This window comes from Phyllobates terribilis, unplaced genomic scaffold (genome assembly GCF_046119375.1).
Source record: "Phyllobates terribilis strain yellow unplaced genomic scaffold, ASM4611937v1 Scaffold_20__1_contigs__length_20440879, whole genome shotgun sequence".
Taxonomy (NCBI): domain Eukaryota; kingdom Metazoa; phylum Chordata; class Amphibia; order Anura; family Dendrobatidae; genus Phyllobates; species Phyllobates terribilis.
Window position 1 is genome coordinate 15,002,171 of NW_027362780.1, and position 7,390 is coordinate 15,009,560.

The following is a 7,390-nucleotide window of genomic DNA, read 5'->3' on the forward strand; positions in this document are numbered from 1 at the left end:
TAATAAAGCATAGTTTAAAACAACATAAATACAATTTAATAAAGCATAGTTTAAAACAACATAAATACAATTTAATAAAGCATTAGATAAAACAACATGAATATAATTTAGTAAAGCATAAGATAAAACAACATGAATACAATTTAATAAAGCATAGGATAAAACAACATAAATAATATTTAATAAAGCATAGGTTAAAACAACATAAATACAATTTAATAAAGCATAGTTTAAAACAACATAAATACATTTTAATAAAGCATAGTTTAAAACAACATAAATACAATTTAATAAAGCATAGGATAAAACCACAGAAATACAATTTAATAATGCATAGGATAAAACAACATAAATACAATTTAATAAAGCATATGACAAAACAACATAAATACAATTTAATAAAGCATAGGCTAAAACAACATAAATACAATTTAATGAAACATAGGATAAACAACATAAATACAATTTAATAAAGCATAGGACAAAACAACATAAATACAATTTAATAAAGCATAGGATAAAACAACATAAATACAATTTAATGAAACAAAGGATAAACAACATAAATACAATTTAATAAAGCATAGGACAAAACAACATAAATACAATTTAATAAAGCATAGGATAAAACAACATAAATACAATTTAATGAAACATAGGATAAACAACATAAATACAATTTAATAAAGCATAGGACAAAACAACATAAATACAATTTAATAAAGCATATGTTAAAACAACATAAATACAATTTAATAAAGCATAAGATAAAACAACATGAATATAATTTAGTAAAGCATAAGATAAAACAACATGAATACAATTTAATAAAGCATAGGTTAAAACAACATAAATACAATTTAAGAAAGAATAGGATAAAACTACATAAATACATTTTAATAAAGCATAGGATACAACAACATAAATACAATTTCATAAAGCATAGGTTAAAACAACATAAATACACTTTAATAAACCATAGGATAAAACAAATTAAATACAATTTAATAAAGCATAGGATAAAACAACATAAATTCAATTTAATAAAGCATAGGATAAAACAACATAAATACAATTTAATAAAGCATAGGATAAAACAACATAAATACAATTTAATAAAGCATAAGATAAAACAACATAAATAAAATTTAATAAAGCATAGGTTAAAGCAACATAAATACAATTTAATAAAGCATAGGACAAAACAACATAAATACAATTTAATAAAGCATAGGATAAAATAACATAAATACAATTTAATGAAACATAGGATAATCAACATAAATACAATTTAATAAAGCATAGGACAAAACAACATAAATACAATTTAATAAAGCATATGTTAAAACAACATAAATACAATTTAATAAAGCATAAGATAAAACAACATGAATATAATTTAGTAAAGCTTAAGATAAAACAACATGAATACAATTTAATAAAGCATAGGTTAAAACAACATAAATACAATTTAATAAAGCATAGGATAAAACAACATAAATACAATTTAATAAAGCATAGGATAAAACAACATAAATACAATTTAATAAAGCATAGGATAAAACAACATAAATAAAATTTAATAAAGCATAGGTTAAAACAACATAAATACAATTTAATAAAGCATAGGATAAAACAACATAAATACAATTTAATAAAGCATAGGATAAAACAACATAAATATTTTTTAATAAAGCATAGGATAAAACCACATAAATACAATTTAATAAAGCATAGGATAAAACAACATAAATAAAATTTAATAAAGCATAGGTTAAAACAACATAAATACAATTTAATAAAGCATAAGATAAAACAACATGAATACAATTTAATAAAGCATAGGTTAAAACAACATAAATACAATTTAATAAAGCATAGGATAAAACAACATAAATACAATTTAATAAAGCATAGGTTAAAACAACATAAATACAATTTAATAAAGCATAGGATAAAACAACATAAATACAATTTAATAAAGCATAGGATAAAACAACATAAATACAATTTAATAAAGCATAGGATAAAACAACATAAATAAAATTTAATAAAGCATAGGTTAAAACAACATAAATACAATTTAATAAAGCATAGGATAAAACAACATAAATACAATTTAATAAAGAATAGGATAAAACAACATAAATATTTTTTAATAAAGCATAGGATAAAACCACATAAATACAATTTAATAAAGCATAGGATAAAACAACATAAATAAAATTTAATAAAGCATAGGTTAAAACAACATAAATACAATTTAATAAAGCATAAGATAAAACAACATGAATAAAATTTAATAAAGCATAGGTTAAAACAACATAAATACAATTTAATAAAGCATAGGATAAAACAACATAAATACAATTTAATAAAGCATAGGTTAAAACAACATAAATACAATTTAATAAAGCATAGGATAAAACAACATAAATACAATTTAATAAAGCATAGGATAAAACAACATAAATAAAATTTAATAAAGCATAGGTTAAAACAACATAAATACAATTTAATAAAGCATAGGACAAAACAGCATAAATACAATTTAATAAAGCATAGTTTAAAACAACATAAATACAATTTAATAAAGCATAGGATAAAACAACATAAATACAATTTAATGAGACATAGGATAAACAACATAAATACAATTTAATAAAGCATAGGACAAAACAACATAAATACAATTTAATAAAGCATATGTTAAAACAACATAAATACAATTTAATAAAGCATAAGATAAAACAACATGAATATAATTTAGTAAAGCATAAGATAAAACAACATGAATACAATTTAATAAAGCATAGGTTAAAACAACATAAATACAATTTAAGAAAGCATAGGATAAAACTACATAAATACATTTTAATAAAGCATAGGATACAACAACATAAATACAATTTCATAAAGCATAGGTTAAAACAACATAAATACACTTTAATAAACCATAGGATAAAACAAATTAAATACAATTTAATAAAGCATAGGATAAAACAACATAAATTCAATTTAATAAAGCATAGGATAAAACAACATAAATACAATTTAATAAAGCATAGGATAAAACAACATAAATACAATTTAATAAAGCATAAGATAAAACAACATAAATAAAATTTAATAAAGCATAGGTTAAAGCAACATAAATACAATTTAATAAAGCATAGGACAAAACAACATAAATACAATTTAATAAAGCATAGGATAAAATAACATAAATACAATTTAATGAAACATAGGATAATCAACATAAATACAATTTAATAAAGCATAGGACAAAACAACATAAATACAATTTAATAAAGCATATGTTAAAACAACATAAATACAATTTAATAAAGCATAAGATAAAACAACATGAATATAATTTAGTAAAGCTTAAGATAAAACAACATGAATACAATTTAATAAAGCATAGGTTAAAACAACATAAATACAATTTAATAAAGCATAGGATAAAACAACATAAATACAATTTAATAAAGCATAGGATAAAACAACATAAATACAATTTAATAAAGCATAGGATAAAACAACATAAATAAAATTTAATAAAGCATAGGTTAAAACAACATAAATACAATTTAATAAAGCATAGGATAAAACAACATAAATACAATTTAATAAAGCATAGGATAAAACAACATAAATATTTTTTAATAAAGCATAGGATAAAACCACATAAATACAATTTAATAAAGCATAGGATAAAACAACATAAATAAAATTTAATAAAGCATAGGTTAAAACAACATAAATACAATTTAATAAAGCATAAGATAAAACAACATGAATACAATTTAATAAAGCATAGGTTAAAACAACATAAATACAATTTAATAAAGCATAGGATAAAACAACATAAATACAATTTAATAAAGCATAGGTTAAAACAACATAAATACAATTTAATAAAGCATAGGATAAAACAACATAAATACAATTTAATAAAGCATAGGATAAAACAACATAAATACAATTTAATAAAGCATAGGATAAAACAACATAAATAAAATTTAATAAAGCATAGGTTAAAACAACATAAATACAATTTAATAAAGCATAGGATAAAACAACATAAATACAATTTAATAAAGAATAGGATAAAACAACATAAATATTTTTTAATAAAGCATAGGATAAAACCACATAAATACAATTTAATAAAGCATAGGATAAAACAACATAAATAAAATTTTATAAAGCATAGGTTAAAACAACATAAATACAATTTAATAAAGCATAAGATAAAACAACATGAATAAAATTTAATAAAGCATAGGTTAAAACAACATAAATACAATTTAATAAAGCATAGGATAAAACAACATAAATACAATTTAATAAAGCATAGGTTAAAACAACATAAATACAATTTAATAAAGCATAGGATAAAACAACATAAATACAATTTAATAAAGCATAGGATAAAAAAACATAAATAAAATTTAATAAAGCATAGGTTAAAACAACATAAATACAATTTAATAAAGCATAGGACAAAACAACATAAATACAATTTAATAAAGCATAGGATAAACCAACATAAATACAATTTAATGAAACATAGGATAAACAACATAAATACAATTTAAGAAAGCATAGGACAAAACAACATAAATACAATTTAATAAAGCATATGTTAAAACAACATAAATACAATTTAATAAAGCATAAGATAAAACAACATGAATATAATTTAGTAAAGCATAAGATAAAACAACATAAATACAATTTAATAAAGCATAGGATAAAACAACATAAATACAATTTAATAAAGCATAGGATAAAACAACATAAATACAATTTAAAAAAGCATAGGATAAAACATCATAAATACTTTTTAATAAAGCATAGGATAAAACCACATAAATACAATTAAATAAAGCACAGGATAAAACAACATAAATACAATTTAATAAAGCATAGGATAAAACAACATAAATACAATTTTATAAAGCATAGGGCAAAACAACATAAATACAATTTAATAAAGCATAGTTTAAAACAACATAAATACAATTTAATAAAACATAGGATAAAACCACAGAAATACAATTTAATAAAGCATAGGATAAAACAACATAAATACAATTTAATAAAGCATAGGACAAAACAACATAAATACAATTTAATAACGCATAGGATAAAACAACATAAATACAATTTAATGAAACATAGGATAAACAACATAAATACAATTTAATAAAGCATAGGATAAAACAACATAAATACAATTTAATAAAGCATAGGATAAAACAACATAAATATTTTTTAATAAAGCATAGGATAAAACCACATAAATACAATTTAATAAAGCATAGGATAAAACAACATAAATAAAATTTAATAAAGCATAGGTTAAAACAACATAAATACAATTTAATAAAGCATAAGATAAAACAACATGAACAAAATTTAATAAAGCATAGGTTAAAACAACATGAATACAATTTAATAAAGCATAGGATAAAACAACATAAATACAATTTAATAAAGCATAGGTTAAAACAACATAACTACAATTTAATAAAGCATAGGATAAAACAACATAAATACAATTTAATAAAGCATAGGATAAAACAACATAAATAAAATTTAATAAAGCATAGGTTAAAACAACATAAATACAATTTAATAAAGCGTAGGACAAAACAACATAAATACAATTTAATAAAGCATAGTTTAAAACAACATAAATACAATTTAATAAAGCATAGGATAAAACCACAGAAATACAATTTAATAAAGCATAGGATAAAACAACATAAATACAATTTAAAAAAGCATAGGACAAAACAACATAAATACAATTTAAAAAAGCATAGGATAAAACAACATAAATACAATTTAATGAAACATAGGATAAACAACATAAATACAATTTAAGAAAGCATAGGACAAAACAACATAAATACAATTTAATAAAGCATATGTTAAAACAACATAAATACAATTTAATAAAGCATAAGATAAAACAACATGAATATAATTTAGTAAAGCATAAGATAAAACAACATGAATACAATTTAATAAAGCACAGGTTAAAACAACATAAATAAAATTTAAGAAAGCATAGGATAAAACTACATAAATACATTTTAATAAAGCATAGGATAAAACAACATAAATACAATTTAATAAAGCATAGGATAAAACAACATAAATAAAATTTAATAAAGCATAGGTTAAAACAACATAAATACAATTTAATAAAGCATAGGATAAATCAACATAAATACAATTTAATAAAGCATAGGATAAAACAACATAAATAATTTTTAATAAATCATAGGATAAAACCACATAAATACAATTTAATAAAGCATAGGATAAAACAACATAAATAAAATTTAATAAAGCATATGTTAAAACAACATAAATACAATTTAATAAAGCATAGGATAAAACAACATAAATACAATTTAAAAAAGCATAGGATAAAACATCATAAATACTTTTTAATAAAGCATAGGATAAAACCACATAAATGCAATTTAATAAAGCACAGGATAAAACAACATAAATACAATTTAATAAAGCATAGGATAAAAAAACATAAATACAATTTAATAAAGCATAGGATAAAACAACATAAATACAATTTAATAAAGCATAGGATAAAAAAACATAAATACATTTTAATAAAGCATACGTTTAAACAACATAAATACAATTTAATAAAGCATAGGATAAAACAACATAAATACAATTTAATAAAGCATAGGATAAAACAACATAAATACAATTTAATAAAGCATAGGATAAAACAACATAAATACAATTTAATAAAGCATAGGATAAAACAACATAAATACAATTTAATAAAGCATAGGATTAAACAACATAAACACTATTTAAAAAAGCATAGGATAAAACCACATAAATACAATTTAATAAAGCACAGGATAAAACAACATAAATACAATTTAATAAAGCATAGCATAAAACAACATAAATTAAATTTAATAAAGCATAGGATAAAACAACATAAATACAATTTAATAAAGCATAGGATAAAACAACATGAATACAATTTAATAAAGCATAGGATAAAACAACATAAATACAATTTAATAAAGCATAGTTTAAAACAACATAAATACAATTTAATAAAGCATAGGATAAAACAACATAAATACAATTTATAAAGCATAGGATAAAACAACATAAATACAATTTAATAAAGCATAGGATAAAACAAAATAAATACAATTTAATAAAGCATAGGATAAAACAACATAAATACAATTTAATAAAGCATAGGATAAAACAACATAAATACAATTTAATAAAGCATAGGTTAAAACAACATAAATACAATTTAATAAAGCATAGGATAAAACAACATAAATACAATTTAATAAAGCATAGGATAAAA